General features: G+C 45.9%; 1 protein-coding gene, 2 non-coding genes and 1 pseudogene across 5 annotated transcripts in view; all 4 read right to left on the bottom strand.

Moving 5' to 3' along the window:
• Positions 1–18416, bottom strand: part of TEX14 (testis expressed 14, intercellular bridge forming factor) — a 142966-nt gene that overhangs the window by 107920 nt on the left and 16630 nt on the right. The window contains exon 1 of one of the 3 annotated variants that reach the window (XM_021929098.2): positions 6648–6666. The exons of the other annotated variants lie outside the window; for them this stretch is intronic. The gene's annotated coding sequence lies outside the window, so the exon portion shown is untranslated. Of the gene's footprint in view, positions 1–6647; positions 6667–18416 lie in introns of those variants that run through there. 3 annotated transcript variants of the gene reach the window in all.
• On the bottom strand, positions 1433–1601 carry LOC116271136. Its single transcript, XR_004179575.1, has one exon. It is a non-coding gene; the product is annotated as a U1 spliceosomal RNA (small nuclear RNA).
• LOC101021580 overlaps positions 2872–18416 on the bottom strand; it is a 32121-nt pseudogene continuing 16576 nt past the window's right edge.
• On the bottom strand, positions 8635–8797 carry LOC116271125. Its single transcript, XR_004179564.1, has one exon. It is a non-coding gene; the product is annotated as a U1 spliceosomal RNA (small nuclear RNA).

The raw sequence follows: 18416 nt of genomic DNA, 5'->3' as shown, positions 1-18416 counted from the left end.
GACTCCATCTTGCTTCTAACTTCCAAGCTGTCCTTGTTCATTCCCGGGTGTAGACTGAACTAACTTTGGGAGAAACTTGGTTTACAGTTTATAGTTTAAACAAAGACAGTAACAGCCTTTTCCCAAAGCAGACCTCCTTCTTGTCTGGGGACTAGATTGCCTTTGTAGGACTAACATTAGCCACAAGATTAGAAATTATGGTTTAGGAGTCATGCAGCTGGATGCTACAAGATTCTGACCCTTCCTAAACTGCTCCTAAAATCAATGCTTGATATATTTTGCAGACCTTGCACTTCAGCTGGCACCACCCAGATCAATAAACTGGCTCATCTGATCTTGTGGTCCCCACCCAGGAACTGACTCAGCACAAGAAGACAGCTTTGACTCCCTATGATTTCTTCCCTGACCAATTAGCACTCCTGGCTCACTGGTTTCCCTTCACCCACCAAGTTATTCTTAAAAACTGTGTTCCTCGAATGCTGATTTGAGTAATAATAAAACTCTGGTCTCCCTCACAGCTGGCTCTGTGTGAATTACTCTTTCTCTATTGCAATTCCCCTGTCTTGATGAATTGGCTCTGTCTAGGCAGCAGGCAAGGTGAACCCCTTGGGTGGTTACACTATTCTCATGCCTCAGCCTGTACCTCCTGGTGTGTACCAGCTGTGCACCGGCGGTTTTTTTTTTTTTTTTTTTGGAGACCGAGACTCACTCTGTCACCTGGGCTGGAGTGCAGTAGTGTGATCTTGGCTCACTGCAACCTCTGCCTCCTGGGTTCAAGTGATTCTCCTGCTTCAGCCTCCCGAGTAGCTGGGATTACAGATGTGCACCACCATGCCTGGCTAATTTTTTATATTTTCAGTAGAGACAGGGTTTCATCATGTTGGCCAGGCTGGTCTGGAATTCCTGACTTCAAGTGAGCCACCTACCTCGGCCTCCCAAAGTGCTGGGATTGCAGGCTTGAGCCACCCTCAGCAATTCATCCCACCAGAAGAAAAGGCTAAGGTAAATTTATCTGCACAGGAAACTGGTAAATTTATCTGCACAGAAAAACTGAACTACAAGGGATGAGGTACTTAACTTCCCACCTGAAGACCCAGGAATTTTTTTTCTTTCTTTCTTCATTGAGATTGGGTCTCTGTCGCTCAGACAGGAGTGCAGTGGCACGATACTGGCTCATTAAAGTCTCCCTCTGGGATCAAATGATCTTCCCCACCGCAGTCTCCTGAGGAGCTAGCACCGGTGCACACCACCACCCGAGAATCTGACTCATTTTTCCACCTTTCATAGAAGGTGCATAAAAAAGCGCCTAACTAAACTTGAAACATAAAAAAGACATAGCCGGATAAAACCTAAGCTCGCAACCACAATTCCGAACCCACAACACTATGACAACAATGGCACACATGCTATCTTTCCAAACACACTGCGCAATCAGAAGAAAGCGCGAACGCAGTCCCCCACTACCACAAATTACGCAGTCGAGTTTCCCACATTTGCGGTAAACCACAGGGACCAATGCACACATCCAAAGTGCAACGGAAAACCTAGCCTTAAGAAAAACCACCTTCGTGATCATGGTATCCCCCCTGCCAAATAAATACGAGTTGTTAGTTACTACTAGCTACCTCACCACCGTCCTCAACACACTACTTAGTCATGGCAAATTGTATTGTGAGTTGTTTTTAGGCATCATTTCGAAACCACTGCTTCTTCGTATGACACAACTCAGACTACACCTTCTTTGATATTCGCTAGAAAAATTCTTCCGCGCGAAGAACGCACTAGAACCGGCAATCACTGCGCCCCTATCTACATATGCCCGCCTCTAATAGTGACGTCACCATCTGCTTCTTTACGCTTTGACTGAATTCCCTTCCAGATCGGTTCACTCTTAGCTACCGCTCCCAAAGATTCAAAAGAAATCGCATTGTGTGATAAGAAATTTTTTTTTCCTTTTTTCTGCACAGGCTCATATAATAGAAGGAACCTTTGTTACTTTTTCAGAGAATTCATACAGCCATTAATTATCAGACCTATTTCTCAGTGTTTTTTTTTTTCCCTCCCTCCCTCCCTTCCTTTTCTCTTTCTTTCCCTCCCTCCTTCCCTCCCTTTCTCCCTCCCTCCCTCCCTTTTATCCCTCTCTCCCTCTCTCTTTCTTTTTTTCTTGACGGAGTTTCGCTCTTGTTGCCCAGGCTGGAGTGCAATGGTGTGATCTCGGCTCACTGCAACCTCCGCCTGTCAGGTTCAAGCAATTCTCCTGCCTCAGCCTCCCGAGTAGCTGGGATTACAGGTGCCTGCCACCACGCCCAGCTAATTGTTGTAGTTTTAGTAGAGATGGGGTTTCACCACGTTGGCCAGGCTGGGGTCGAACTCCTGACCTCAGGTGACCCGCCAACCTCGGCCTCCCAAAGTGCTGGGATTACAGACTAAGTCACCGCGCCTGGCCCTCAGTGTTCTTTTCATTCCACTTAAGAAATTGGAACACACCACGATGAGGATGATGATGCCAAAACTAGATTGATGGCTCACATCATCTACAGTACAAATACATGCTTAATAATTTAACACTTTAGGCCAGGCACGGTGGCTCACGTCTGTAATCCCAGCACTTTGGGAGACCAAGGTGGGTGGATCACCTGAGGTCAGGAGTTCAAGACCAGCCTGACCAACATGGTGAAACCCCATCTCAAAATACAAAAAATTAGCTGGGTGTGGTGGCAGGCGCCTGTAATCCCAGCTACTCAGGAGGCTGAGGCAGGAGAATCGCTTGAACCAGGAGGTGGAGGTTGCAGTGAGCCAAGATCGCACCATTGCACTCCAACCTAGGTGACAAGTAAAAAACTCCGTCTCAAAAAATAATAGTAACAATAATAATAATTTAACACTTTATTGAACTCAAAGCAACATTAAGCATCTTTGCCTTCGTTGTACACAGCTGAACGGGAGCCCAGGGAGGGGAAGGCTGCATGGTTTTGCTTGGCGGGGAAGGTGTGCACCCTGCAGTCCTGCGGTGTTGTGGGAAGATTAGCCCATGTTCTGTCGGTTGCCGTAACCCCTAGGGTGGGTGTCCTTCCAGTCATCCCACTCTCGAGCTCTTTGGAGTGTTTGTTCATCATCCTCTTCCTCCTTTTCTTGATCTTTCTGTTGCTGAGTGGCTTTTCTGAATTCTTCTGGTGTTGCCTTAGCTATTCCCTGATCTGGTAACACTGCATGTTTCTGATGTTGATCATACCAGTCACTCACTGTCATAGAAGCCAGACTTGGATAACCAGCGCCAAATACTTTGGCTTGCGCCATGTTCCGAGTGAGAATGAAGGGTTTTATTAGAGGCCTCTCATGGCCCGATGAGTTCGAAGTGGATGCCTCTCTTGAAAAGTCTTTCTCTCCCAGGATCTTTATTTCCTGATCAATGCTCTCAATCTCTTCTAAGCTGGTATCAATCCACCTCTGAAGGTGAAGAAGATAATATTCACGAACACCCTCATCATCTGCTTGACCACTTTCCACAGCAGATTTCATTGTAGACAACCTATGCTCCAACTCCTTCTTCTGCTTGTATCTCTCTATTTTAGCCTGTCTTTGAGATGCCATAGCAACGAGGCTAGGATAAGCCGTGGAAGTAATAGCAGTGTTATTTTCAGCTGAGTTGGTCTTGGTTTGGGGTAGCTCAAACTCGGCCACACGATAGTAATGGCACTGAGTTAAGTATTTTATAAAGTGTTCGCGAGCCTGCTGCAAATGATCTAGACGCTTACTGGGGTTGACTTGTTTCATGGTGAGGGCTCCTTGAAACGCTGGCACCATCAGGTACTTCAGGTCGGTGGAAGTAATCTCCTCCAAATCTTCATTTCGGCTAAACAAGTCGAGCTGCGATAACATTTTGGCAACCTTCTGAAGGAGGTCGAGGCCCTTTAACACCTTTTCCTGGACTATCTGGGAACCGGTGGGTTCAGTCGCTCCTTCGACTTCTTCCAGAAGCTGTTTGCTGGAATCGAACAGCTCGGGGAGCCGCGGCGGCGGCAGAAACTCGTCTTCAGCAGCTGCCATCTTGGGAAGGCTGACGTGTAATGTTGATTCCTTCCCTTTCTGGACACACGTAAAGATTCTGGCGCGGATTTCTAACAACCAGTCTCAATCGGGCGCTGCCGAGCAGGGCAGTCAGGGAGGCGGTGGCGATGGGGAGACATAGGGGAAAGCAATGGAGTCGGTTGTGCCGGGTCTGAATCGCTGCTCCACTCTGGGTCTTCGTCAAACTTTGTCTCTCTGTTTTCGTTTCCTAAAATTGTAAAGTGGGAATAATACTGCCTGCCTGGCTCACAAGATTTCTGTGAGGACTGAATAAGAGAATGCATTTAAAATGCGGCTACCCCCAACCCAGGCTATTCTGCCCCTCGACTGCTGCCCCCTGTACTTTGGAACCCCCAAACTGACTTTGCCAAGATTCAAGTATCTGCAGTTCCTGCCACACAGGCAAGTAGCATCAGGCCTGGATTTGGTAACAAACTGAGTGCGCTTATATGTGTATATCTGTGTATGTATGATGTACAAAGTACTGGGATTACAGGCGTGAGCCACCACGCCTGGCCTAAAACTCAGTTTTTAAAAATTACTGAGCGGCCGGGCGCGGTGGCTCACACCTGTAATCCCACCACTTTGGGAGGCCGAGGCGGGCGGACTACGAGGTCAGGAGACTGAGACCATCTTGGCTAACACAGTGAAACCCCGTCTCTACTAGAAATACAAACAATTAGCTGGGCGTGGTGGCAGGCGCCTGTAATCCCAGCTACTCAGGAGGCTGAGGCAGGAGAATTGCTTGTACATAATACATATTATGTGTGTACAGATATATAGCACACATATTACACACACACACATACACAGAATCAAACCAACTACATGACCAAATCATGACTAAATCAAAGGCCCCAAATAAGTTGAGATGGAGAAACACAGCCCCTCAATACAGAATGTTATTTGGAGAGTTCCCTCACACGTGGGGAAGGGCAACACGCGCACACCTATTAATCTCAGATCATGGCTGTTCCTGCCAACTCAGGTGTGCTGTCCTAAGACATGCCCCTCAGTTTGTGAGTCTCACCTCATCTCTGAATTTCCAACCATCCCTTAGCCTCATGGGGGTCAAGGAAGGAAGGGCTGATGCTCAGAAATATGAGAGTGACATATATACTCAGTAGTTTTTAAAAGCTGAGTTTTGTCATATGAGTTCACAGAGCAATTGTGACTGTTAAAACGTCATTAATGTTGGCCAGGCGTGGTGGCTCACACCTGTAATCCCAGCACTTTGGGAGGCCGAGGCAGCTGGATCACCTGAGGTCAGGAGTTTGAGACCATCCTGACTTGGAGAAACCCTGTCTCTACTAAAAATACCAAATTAGCCAGTTGTGGTGGCACATGCCTGTAACCCCAACTACTTAGAAGGCTGAGGCAGGATAATTGCTTGAACGTGGGAGGCGGAGTTTGCAGTAAGCCAAGATCACGCTATTGCACTCTAGCCTGGGCAACAAGAGCAAAACTCTGTCTCAAAAAAAAAAAAAAAAAAAAAGTCATTAATGCCAATGTCACTGAATCTAATTTATGATTATTATTATTATTATTATTTTTAAGACAGAGTCTCACTCTGTCACCCAGGCTGGAGTGCAGTGACATGATCTTGGCTCACTGCAACCTCCATCTCTTGAATTCAAGCAATTCTCCTGCCTCAGCCTCCTGAGTAGCTGGAACTATAGGCATGCATCACCACATCTGGCTAATTTTTTGTGTTTTTGGTAGAGACAGGGTTTCGCCATGTTGGCCAGGCTGGTCTCGAACCCCTGACCTCAGGTGATCTGCCTGCCTCAGCCTCCCGAAGTGCTGGGATTACAGGCATGAGCCACTGTTCCCGGCCACTAAATGTCTTACTCAACACTCTGAGTTGTGGAGAGCCAAATCCATTCACTCCTGAAACACACTGGCCCTGAAGCTGCATTTCTCAGCCACAAAGCTCTGCAATAAAAACCATACTAACTCTGTTTAGGCCAGGGGCGGTAGCTCATGCCTGTAATCCCATCACTTTGGGAGGCCGAGGTGCTGATATCACCTGAGCTTGGGGAGATTGAGGCTGTGTTGTGCCACTACACTCCAGCCTAGTGAGAGTAAGACCCTGTCTTAACCGCTCCCCAATCAACAAAAAACAACAACAGCAGCAAAAAACCAACTCCACACTATTTAGTACAATTGCTGATTTAGGACAATTGCTGGATTACCTTCATCCACAAAGTGTGACCCAACCCACCTCAGTTATACTATATAATCTCATTATTGAACTATCTTCCTAATTTTATTCCAGAAGGTTTGATTTCACATCAGGAAAGTAATACTTTGGCTGCTTTCAATGGTATCCAGGAATGCCAGGCTGACAACAGCTCTGAGGCCTCTATGATTATTTGTGCCCCCCATGGCTCTGATATCACAGGTACTAACAGACCCTTTTTGCTATGCTGGGAGAACTTCATTTCTAATGACCACATTGTCTACTCCAGTATTTTCACCATTCAGTATTATTGAATTTCTTTGAGTGCTGCTAATGATGAAAAACACCTGTTCTCAAGTCATTACTTACACGTAGTGCATACTTTTCATTTACTCACAGCCATTTAAATGTTCAAGGTCCAGTCCACTGGCCTGGCCTCTGGGGATACTAAGAGGAATAATGCAAAGACCGAGTCTGCCTGCAATAAATAAGATCATAGTCTGTAGGGAAAACAGACTTGCCAGACTATAAAAAGTTCAGTCAGAGCCACATTACGATTTTGAAGGGCCCATACTTTTGCCTTTGTGTGCCTGCCTCCTCTGTTAAAATATACATATTTCCATTAAAATGTATATTAAAAATGCTATCTTATGACTGCATTGATTAAAACATGAATATATTATTATATATGACATTTTCTTCCAGCTAAAAATTCATTTTTTTCTTCTGATTTTTAAAAGAAGTGCCCCTAGGCCCTGTGCCTATGGTACCTAACAGATAAGGTTAGGTGGGTTCAGTGGCACTGAGTGGATCCCAGGCAGTTTGGAAGGGCTGAAGTACAAGTTTTCCAGGTAGATGAAGAACGGCAGGGCAGGGAAGTGCATTCCAGGAAAAGCAGGCATATAAGTTTATGGAAGTAATACAGTAAGGCTGTCTGGAAACTTTAAAGTAAGGAAACAGATTAAGTAGAGCAATGCTTCTCCAGTGGAATATGGTGTGGGCAACATTCAACATATTCAACTGAACATTTTTAGTAGCTATATTATTATTTTTATTATTTTTTATTTATAGAGATGAGGGTCTCGCTATGCTGCCCAGTCTGGTCTTGAGCTCCTGGTCTCAAGCCATCCTCCTGCCTCAGCCTCCCAAAGTACTGGGATTACAAATGTGAGTCATCAGGCCGGGCCCACATGAAATTAACTTTATTATCATGTTTTGACTGGGCACGATGACTCATGCCTAAAATCCCAGCACTTTGGGAGGCTGAGGCCGGATGGCTTGAGGCCAGCAGTTGACGATTAGCCTGACCAACTTGCCTAAACCCTGCCTGTACCAAAAATACAATTAGCTTATTGTGGTCATGCACGGCTGCAGTCCAGCTACTCTGAGGTTGAGGCATGAGAATTGCTTGAACCTGGGAGGCAGAGGTTGCAGTGAGCTGAGATTACACTACTGCACTCCAGCCTGGGCAACAGGGTGAGACTCTGTCTTATAAAAAACAAAAAATAAAAACCAAAAAAACCCACAAATCATTGCATTTACCTTACTAAAGTTCCTAAGCATTAAACGATAGCAAGGTACAGCTTTAAACAGTAAGCAACGGTAACAACCCTGCAACCCCAAAAGCATTAAGAACCAAAAGAAACAATGAAAAAAAAAAAAAAAAAAAAACCCAGGGCGCGGTGGCTCTCGCCTGTAATCCCAGCACTTTGGGAGGCAGAAGAGGGTGGATCACCTGACATCAAGAGACCAGCCTGACCAACATGGTGAAACCCTGTCTCTACTAAAAATACAAAAAATTAGCCAAGCGTGGTGGCGGGTGCCTGTATTCCCAGCTCTACTCAGGAGGCGGAGGTTGCAGTGAGCTGAGATTGCACCATTGCACTCCAGCCTGGGTGACAAAAAGCAAAACTCTGTCTCAAAAGAAAAAAAAAAAAAAGCCAGGTGCCGTGGCTCACGCCTGTAATTCCAGCATTATGAGAGGCCAAAGGTGTGGATCACTTGAGGACAGGAGTTCCAGACCAGCCTTGCCAACATGGTAAGACCCCATCTCTACTGAAAATACAAAAATTAGCCGGGCATGTGGTACACTCCTGTAATGTAATCCCAGTTTCTCGGGAAGCTGAGACACGAGAATAGCTGGAACTCGGGAGGTGGAGGCTGCAGTGAGCCGAGATTGCTCCAGTGCACTCCAGCCTGGGAAACAGCAAGACTGTGCCCCCCCAAAATAAGGCAAAAACCTAAAACAACCAAAGAAGCTGGGCGCATGAATCTGGGCACCATTGCACTCCAGCCTAGGTAAACAAAGCCAAACAATCCTTCCACCGGCAAAAAACAAAGCAAAAGCAAATACACAACAAAACTCTCATTTCAACCACCACAACCAGGGAAAAGCGCGTACGCAGCCCCCACTATCACAAATTATGCGGTCGAGTTTCCCACATCTGGGAAAGCAGCGGGGGTCAGCATAATTGGAGTGTAATGGATGAGCCTCGCCCTGGGAAAACCACCTTCGTGATCATGGTATCTCCCCAGCCAGGTAAGTATGAGGTACTTGCCAGACCCCAGCAATCCCCGGTGCCACCCACATCATTGTAAAGTGTGTGTAACTCCTGAAATGACTCTAATTGTACTCTGTCCACATATCGTGAACAAAATAAACAGATTTTTATACTATATCTTAGTGTTGGCGACACAGTTGTGCAAAAAGGAACGCCCTTCCAAAATGCAGTCTTTAATTTACTCCACCTCCCGGCGTCACGTCATGCGTAGGCCTGGCTGGTCAGAGAGCACAGCTGCGCTCTCATCTGGGCCCGCTTCCAACCACCAGTTCCTCCTCCCGCTCGCATCAATGCAAGTGACGTCTGTCAGGCCATTTTCCTGACAAAAACGCACCACCTCCCTACTTTTCGCGTAGCCTAAGGCCTTCGGATCTCCCAGTATGGAGAGTTTCCTTGAGCAAACAGACGTGAATGAACTTTTAGTCGCGGGATACCCACGCTATGCACCAGCCAAGCATCATTTCCTCTTATTCCAAGAAGGGGAATAGGGCATGCTAGCAGGTTGTATTGCAGAGTGGAGGGTTTTGGAATCCAAGATCTGGACTGCAATCTAGTGTTCACAATGCAAGACTTTCGATCAGCTTATGGCCTCAACTTGTTCCTCAGTTTGTAAAACCTGCATTACTGTCCTTGGAGGAGTTCTTGTAAAGACTAAACCAAATAAATTAACGAATAGCTTAAACCTTAAAGCATAATTGTAACATGTGAGTCAGGCAATCCAATAAAAACCCTAAAGCAAACCAAGAAATACTAACAGCTAACATCTACTGTTTACCATGCACCTGGACTTTATGGTTAATCCTCACAACGTTGAAGTAGGAAATGGAATCATTCCCATTTCATAGATAAAGAACCTGAGGCATGATGAAGATTCTTTGCTGGCCGGCTGAGGTGGCTCATGCCTGTAATCCCAATACATTTAGGAGGCCCAGGCGGGCGGATCACCTGAGGTCAGGGGTTCGAGACCAGCCTGGCCAACATGATGAAACCCCGTCTCTACTAAAAATACAAAAATTAGCTGGGTGTGGTGGCACGCGCCTGTAATCCCAGCTACTTGAGAGGCTGAGGCAGGAGAATTGCTTGAATCTGGGAGGCGGAGGTTGCAGTGAGCCAATGAGCTGTGATCACGCCACCACACTCCAGCCTGGGCGACAGAGCGAGACTCTGGCTCAAAAAAAAAAATTCTTTTCTTGTTTGCTTGGCCAAACCTTAGTCAGGCTTCTGAATCTTCTCATAGGCCAGTCTGTGCATGTTCTTGTAAAATCTAGTTTTAGTAAAGGAACCCTACTAATTCAATTTAGCTGAAACCCATATTCTCCAAATCTGATCAGGTTCCTCATCCTGCACCACCCCCCAGGTGATATCTGATCACCCCAGCCTGTCTTCAGCAAGAATCCTGTTAGATCAGTTTAGCCAGAATTCCTCTTACCCCTGATGTTTCCTCTTGGTAATTTTCCATCCACTGACCTCCACACTGCTCCTTGGCTATAAATTCCCATTTGCCCATGCTGTACTTTGGACTTGTGCCCAATCTTTCTCCTCTACTATAAGACCCCATTGCAGTGGTCCCTATACCTATCCTGATGGTCCTAAACAAAGTCATCCTTACAGCAAAAAATTCACCTCTCCCAGTTACCAAAGCCTCTTCTACTGATGTGCCTGGAGGAGCTACAATAACTATAAACCCCTGCAAATGTGGAGGAAGTAACTAGAGCCTGGGTCCAGTCATGACTGTCTACTGAATCATCTTAGCCAATGCTCACTGAAGGCTCATGGTGCTCCCAGCACAGGGAGAAGAACTTCACACACCTTAACTCATTTAATCCACTCAATAATTCTACAGAGTAGACAATATCTCCATTTTGCAGATGAGAAAACTGAGGCCAAGAGAGGCTGATATGTGCCCAAGTGGCAGAGAAGGAATTAAAATCCACATAGACATCCCCAGAGAGGACTTCCTTTTTTATTTTTATGCACACATAGACAAGGGTGACATCTATAGAAAACAATCTGGATCACCCAGAAAGCATGTGGCATCCCAGGTGAACTGCTATGTGAGGTAACTGGCCCAAGGGCTCTAGTCACCCACCCTAACATCCCACCCAAAGACCCTGAGGACTGGGGGGTCAATATATTACATCACACAGTTTGAGAAGCTGTAGGGTGGAAACTTTCTGGCAAGTGAGTATCATTTGTTCCGGGTATATGTCAAATTAGAAAAAAAGGCTGAGAACCACTGTTCTAAGGCAAGCATAAAAAATGGAAACTGGCAATTATCAACACTGTATGAATGGAGGATTAGGGATACATCTATATTGTGTAAAAAAGGGAGAGACAATGCCAGGCGCAGTGGCTCACGCCTGTAATCCCAGCACTTTGGGAGGCTGAGGGGGGCAGATCACTTGAGGTCAGGAGTTCAAGACCAGCCCGACCAACATGGTGAAACCCTGTCTCTACTAAAAATACAAAAATTAGCCAGGTATGGTGGGGCATGCCTGTAATTCCAGCTACTGGGGAGGCTGAGGCAGAAGAATGGCTTGAACCCAGGAGGCAGAGGTTGCAGTGAGCTGAGATCATGCCACTGCACTCCAGCCTGGGCAAAAGAGCGAGACTCTGTCTCAAAACAAAAACAAAAATACCACCAAAAAAACCACCAAAAAAAAGAAAAAGAAAAAAAAAACCACCAAAAAAAAGGAGGAGCCGTGGAGAGGAGTTTGTCACATTTGCTGAAAGTCACCACACGATGGCTATAGAATGTAACAAGCCAGCTGCTGGGCATGGTGGCTCACGCCTGTAATCCTAACACTTTGGGAGGCCAAGGTAAGTGGATCACTTGAGGTCAGGAGTTCGAAACCAGCCCGACCAACATGGTGAAACCCCGTGTCTACTAAAAATACAAAAATTAGCCAGGTGTGGTGGCGCATGCCAGTAATCCCAGCTACTCAGGAGGCTGAGGCAGGTGAATCGCTTGAACCTGGGAGGCAGAGGTTGCAGTGAGATTAGATCAGGCTACTGCACTCCAGCCTGGGCGATAGAGATACTCCATCTCAAAAAAAAAAAAAAAAAGGGCCAGCAACAGCTTGAGACTTGATTGAGGTTTAGCAAGAAGCACCCTCATGTGAATACGTGTTAACGAGATGTCAGGAAGGAGCACTGGTGCTGCTCTAATCTGATGTTACTCCCTTGCCCAAAGCCCTTCAATACTCCTTATTGTCCTCTGGATAAAGCCCCAACTCCATCCCATGCTCCTTGAGGCTCTGCATGGGCTGGCTTCACAGCTTTTCCAGCCTGCCTGTACTGTCCACCATGCTGCAGTGGCAGCCACAGCTACAGCTGCAGCCTCCTTCCAGCCTCAGAGCTTTTGCCTATGTAGTTCCCCTTGCTTAAAATGTTTTTACCCTGCCTCTCCTGCTAAATCTAACTTCTCATGCTGAGTTCCCTCTGTTATCATAGTAAGAGTCCTTTAATTTCTCTTTTAGTCCTTATCACATCTCCAATCCATTCATTATTCCATTGTGTGATTATCAGTCAGTTTCCTGGGCTAGACTACAGACTGTCCAAGGACCTGAGAGTTTTCATCTGTCACTGCTGGAGTCTCAGGCTAGCAAAGTACCTTGCATGGAAGCTATCTATACCTATCTACCTATATTTCTGCCTGTCCATCTGTCTATAGGATGCATGTGTATAATGATTAGAAAGCTGAGAAATGTGATAGAAAAGGAGTGTGGGAAGCCTGAATAAACTTTGAAAAGATAAAAAAAAAAAAAATTTGGAAGGTAAGAATAAGGATCAAGGACCAAGATACTAAATTCAGCCAGGCGCTGTGGCTCACGCCTGTAATCCCAGCACTTTGGGAGGCTGAGGCAGGTGGATTACTTGAGGTCAGGTGTTTGAGACCAGCCTGGCCAATATGGAGAAATCCGTCTCTACTAAAAATATAAAAATTAGCCGGGTGTGGTGGCAGGCACCTGTAATCCCAGCTACTCGAGAGGCCGAGACAGGAGAATTGCTTGAACCCAGGAGGCAGAGGTTGCAGTAAGTTGAGATTGCGCCACTGCACTCCAGCCTGGGCTACAGAGTGAGACTCCCTCTCAAAAAAAAAAAAAAAAAAAAAAGTGACTACACTTAATATATTCTTGAAAATTCCTGAGAGCATATGTTAAGCATCTTTACTACAATAAAATGATACAAGTACATATGGTAATGCATATGTTAATTAGCTCCCTGTAGCCATTCCACAATGTATAATACTTCAAAACAACATGTACACAATAAATATATACAATTGGGACACTGATTACCATTACCTTTCCAAATATTGCTTTCACTCCACCTTCTGGAACTCCCATTGCATTTATATTGACCCCTCTCATTCTATTCTCTATCTCTTTGAAACTTTCTTGCATTTTCCCATCTCTGTATTTCTTTGAGCTACATCCTGGGTAATTTTTCAGATATGTCTTCACTAATTCTCTCTTTGGCAGTGTCTGCTGCTTAACCCATTCACTACGATTATTATTCCAATTATTGTACTTTCATTTTGAGAAATGAATAGACTAGAGAGGGTTTCCTTTTGCTTCTGCCTGGTGCCTGGGGCATTACCAAGCCAGGCTAATTTAAAGTAACTTTTTGTGCCATCCCCTAACATATACATATAGCAGTATGAATTCTGGCCCATTTTGAGGGACTGTGAGTTGTGAGATAGTGGTAAAGATTTCTCTGCCCCTTCCCATTCTCAGGCTGAGGCTGAGACAGGCACATATCTCTAACATCTTTCTCTTGGGGAGGGGGCATTCCTCAGAACTGAGGGTGTTCTTCTCCTGGGGTGGTTGCTTTATAGAATAGGTAGGGGCTCTCTAGTCAGACCTCCCACCTGGATCAGGCCCCACGCTTTGTCTCCTGCCTGTGGTCCATTAAAAGCCAGATCCAGAGCTTCTGAGGATGGCCAATGTCCTCAGGAAATACACAGGGTCCATCCCTGCCTTTCCTTTCTGGATTTGTTTTCTTTCTCTGGGTCTCTGTGGATTTCTCTTTTTGCTAGATCAGGAATTTATTTTAAAAACTCATTTTCTTGTTCTATTTTCTCAACATTTTACATATTTTGAGCTTAGAAAAGCCTTCCCTGGACCTCAGGTCTACTCACTGCCAGAGAAGCTTATCCCTCAATTCATCTGATCCTTTAGACTTTCACGCCGTTTCACTCACTAGGCCCCTAGCCCAATCTCTCACCTACTTCATGCTGCACCACAGCGTATTTCCTCTATCTCATGGGTCCCCAACATTTTTGGCACCAGAGACCAGTTTTATGGAAGACAAATTTTCCATTTTTCCACGGATAATAGGGGGTGGGTGGGAATGGTTTCAGGATGAAACTGTTCCACCTTAGCTGATCAGGCATTAGTTAGATTCTCATAAGGAGTGTGCAACCTAGATCCCCGGCATGCTCAGTTCACAATAGGGTTCACGCTCCTATGAGAATCTAATGTGGCTGCTGATCTAACAGGAGGCGGAGCTCAGGTGGTAATGACACTCACCTCCTGCTGTGTGGCCTAGTTACTAACAGGCCACCAACTGGTACCATGCACGGTCCGGGGGTTTGGAATCCCTTGCTCTAACTGGTCCTAGAGCCAACCAACAGTCATCTCCTCTACTCCCATTTCCCCAGCACTGCTGGAGAAAGAAAGTTGCAGAATCTTCCAGCACTCTTACTCCAAATACTCCAAATTTATGCAAACTGCAACTACATCCTCACTGCTGCTTGGCATTCCTTTTTTTTTTTTTTTTTTGAGCTGGAGTCTCACTCTGTCACCCAGGCTGCAGTTCAGAGGTGCAATCTCAGCTCACTGTAATCTCTGCCTCCTAGGTTCAAATGATTCTCCTGCCTCAGCCTCTGGAGTAGCAGGGATTATAGGCAGGCGCTACCAGGCCCAGCTAATTTTTTGTATTTTTAGTAGAGACGGGGTTTCACCATGTTGGCTAGGCTGGCCTCAAACTCCTTGGCCTCCCAAAGTGCTGGGATTACAAGCCTGAGCCACCACACCCAGTTGGCATTCCTTTTTTTGTTTGTTTTTTGAGACGGAGTCTCGCTCTGTCACCTAGGCTTGAGTGCAATGGTATGATCTCGGCTCACTGCAACCTTTGCCTCCCGGGTTCAAGCGATTCTCCTGCTTCAGCCTCCTGAGTAGCTGGGATTACAGATGCACGCCACCATGCCTAAGTTTTGTGTTTTTAGTAGAGACGGGTTTTCTCCATGTTGGCCAGGCTGGTCTTGAACTCCTGACCTCAAGTGATCTGCCAGCCTCGGCCTCCCAAAGTGCTGGGATTACAGGGGTGGGCCACCACGCCCGGCCGGCATTCCTTTTATACATACTTTTTTTTTTTTTTCAATTTCTTCTACCCAGCTGTTTCAAATGTTCTCCACAATCAAGTGGTTCTCCGTGACAGTGGAGCCACTCCCAAAGGGAAATTTTGAAATTCTGTGGGGATGTTTTTGTTTCCCTGTGTAGTCATGCCAAACCTTTACATATTAAAATATGGTACTGTAGGGCAGGGCGCGGTGGCTTATGCCTGTATTCCCAGCACTTTGGGAGGCTGAGGCGGGCGGTACATACGGTCAGGAGTTCGAGACCAGCCTGGCCAATATGGTGAAACCATAAAAAAAAATAACAAATATAAAAAATTAGCCAGGTGTGGTGGTGCATACCTGTAGTTTCAGCTACTCGGGAGGCTGAGGCAGGAATATCACTTGAACCTGGGAGGTAAAGGTTGCAGTGAGCCAAGATTGTGCCACTGCACTCCAGCCTGGGTGACAGAGTGAGACTCTGTCTCAAAAACAAATAAATAAATAAATGTATTGTAACTTATTTTATTTTTCTCTTTTATATTTGTGTTGTTTTGTTTTTAAGACAGGGTCTTGGCCGGGCGTGGTGGCTCAAGCCTGTAATCCCAGCACTTTGGGAGGCCGAGGCGGGTGGATCACGAGGTCAGGAGATCGAGACCATCCTGGCTAACATGGTGAAACCCCGTCTCTACTAAAAATACAAAAAACTAGCCAGGCGTGGTGGCGGGCGCCTGTAGTCCCAGCTACTCGGAGGCTGAGACAGGAGAATGGCGTGAGCCGAGATCGCGCCACTGCACTCCAGCCTGGGTGACACAGCGCGAGACTCCGTCTCAAAAAAAAAAAAAAAAGAAGACAGGGTCTTGCTCTGTAACCCAGGCTGGATGGAGTGCAGTCACGCAATTTCAGCTCACTGCAGCCTCAACCTCTTGGGCTCTGGTGATCCTCCACCTCACCCTCCTGAGTAGCTGGGACCACAGGCATGCACCACCATGCCCAGCTAATTTTTTCTTTTCTTTTCTTTTCTTTTGTACAGTTGGGGTTAAGCCATGTTGCCCAGCTTGGTCTCGAACTTCTGGGCTCAGGCGATCCTCCTGCTTTGGCCTCCCAAAGTCCTGGGATTATAGATGTGTGCCACCCCACGTGGCTTCTCTCCCTCATATTATAGTTAGAACATATTATCTGTGGGGTAACTATATGTAGTTTGTATTTTCTATGAATATCTTCAGGGTAGTAAGTGGAATGTTACTAGTTGTTATAAAAGGAAACCCTGGGCCAGGCACGGTGTCTCCCACCTGTAATCCTGGCACTTTGGGAGGCCAAGGCAGGCAGAATACCTGAGATCAGGAGTTTGAGACCAGTCTGGCCAACATGGTGAAACCCTGTCTTTACTAAAATACAAAAAATTTAGCTGGGCATGGTGGCATGCGCCTCTAATCCCAGCTACTTGGGAGGCTGACGCAGGGGAATTGCTTGAACCAGGGAGGTGGAGGCTGTAGTGAGCCGAGATCGCACCACTGCACTCCAGCCTGAGTAACAGAGCTAGACCCTGTCTCAAAAAAAAAAAAAAAAAAAAAAAAAAAGAAACACTTGATTTGACAGAATTGAGAACCACAAACTAATCCTATTGCATCCACATCATTTTCACAGGAGTGAGAATAACTTCTTTACGATGAAAGTCCGGCCAGGCACGGTGGCTCACGCCTGTAATCCTAGCACTATGGGAGGCCAAGGCGGGCAGATCACGTGAGGTCAGGAGTTCGAGACCAGCCTGACCAACATGGCGAAACCCCATCTCTACTAAAAATACAAAAATTAGCTGGGCATGGTGGCTCGGGCATGTAATCCCAGCTACTTGAGAGGCAGAGGCACAAGAATCGCTTGAACCTGGGAGGTGGAGGTCGCAGTGAGCCGAGATTGTGCCACTACACTCCAGCCTGGGTGACAGAGGAAGACTCCATCTCAAAAAACAAAAGGAAACACTAAGAAGAAAACATAGGTGTAAATCTTCTTGACCTCCAATTAGGGAATGATTTCTTACATATGACATCAAAAGCACAAGTACAGAATGTCAATCATCCTTCAATAAAGTGGTTAAAAAAAAAAGATTTCTCTTCAGTGAGGCCTTTGGAGAAAAAAAGGCAGGTAGGCTGGGCGCGGTGGCTCACACCTGTAATCCCAGCACTGTGGGAGGCAGAGGTGGACGCATCACTTGAAGCCAGGAGTTCGAGACCAGACCAGCCTGGCCAACATGACGAAACCCCATCTCTACAAAAAACACAAAAATCAGCTGGACATGGTAGTGCATGCCTATAATCCCAGCTTCTCGGGAGGCTGAGGCATGAGAATCGCTTGAGCCTGGGAGGCAGAAGTTGCAGTGAGCTGACATTGTGCCACTGCACTCCAGCGTGGGTGACAGAGGGAAATTATCTCAAAAAAAAAAAAAAAGATGCAAATAGCCAATAAGCACACGAAAATATGCTCAATATCCTCAGCCATCAGGATAATGCAAATCAAAATCACCATGAAATACCACTTCACCCTCACTATGATTGCTAGAATCGAAATGACAAGTATCTGGCTATGAGTGGGCAAACTAGTTGATTTTCCTGAAAAAGGCTAAAACTACGAAGAAGATTGTGCCAAGCCTTGAGTGTGCTGAGTCCAACTGCAGAACAAAGAGAATGCTGGGTATTAAGAGATGTAAGCATTTTGAAGTGGGAGGAGATGAGAAGAGAAAGGGCCAAATGATATACAGTTCTAAGTGTCATCTTTTGTTTTATAATGAAGACAATAAAATATTGAGGTTATGTTCACATTAAAAAAAAAGTCTCCAGACAATCTCTGGCTCTTTCTAAAAATCAAACTATCTTTTAGATGGGTGAATTGTATGGTATAATATTAATAGATGGCTTCCCCATCTCCCTTCCCCAGACAGACTCCCGATTATGACAAGGACTACGTTCCAAGGGTATCTGCATTCCCCTCACCCAGAATAAGCTTTATCCACAATAAGTACCCCATTATATATTGGCTGAATTGAATGAACTGGAAATCAAACTCAGGAAGCATTTCCAAAAGGATTTCCTTTAAACATGTTTTTAATTTTTAGAGATAGGGTCTTGTTCTGTCACCTGGGCCTCCAAAAGTACTGGGATTACAATACAAGCACAAGCCACTGAGCCTGGACTTTCTGCATTTTTAAATTGATAGATCACAGTAATATGTAACTTTTTCCCTTTTTAAAACTACTATGGGCCGTGGCTCA

This window comes from Papio anubis, chromosome 17 (assembly GCF_008728515.1).
Source record: "Papio anubis isolate 15944 chromosome 17, Panubis1.0, whole genome shotgun sequence".
Lineage (NCBI taxonomy): Eukaryota > Metazoa > Chordata > Mammalia > Primates > Cercopithecidae > Papio > Papio anubis.
This window is presented reverse-complemented; position numbering and strand designations above follow the sequence as displayed.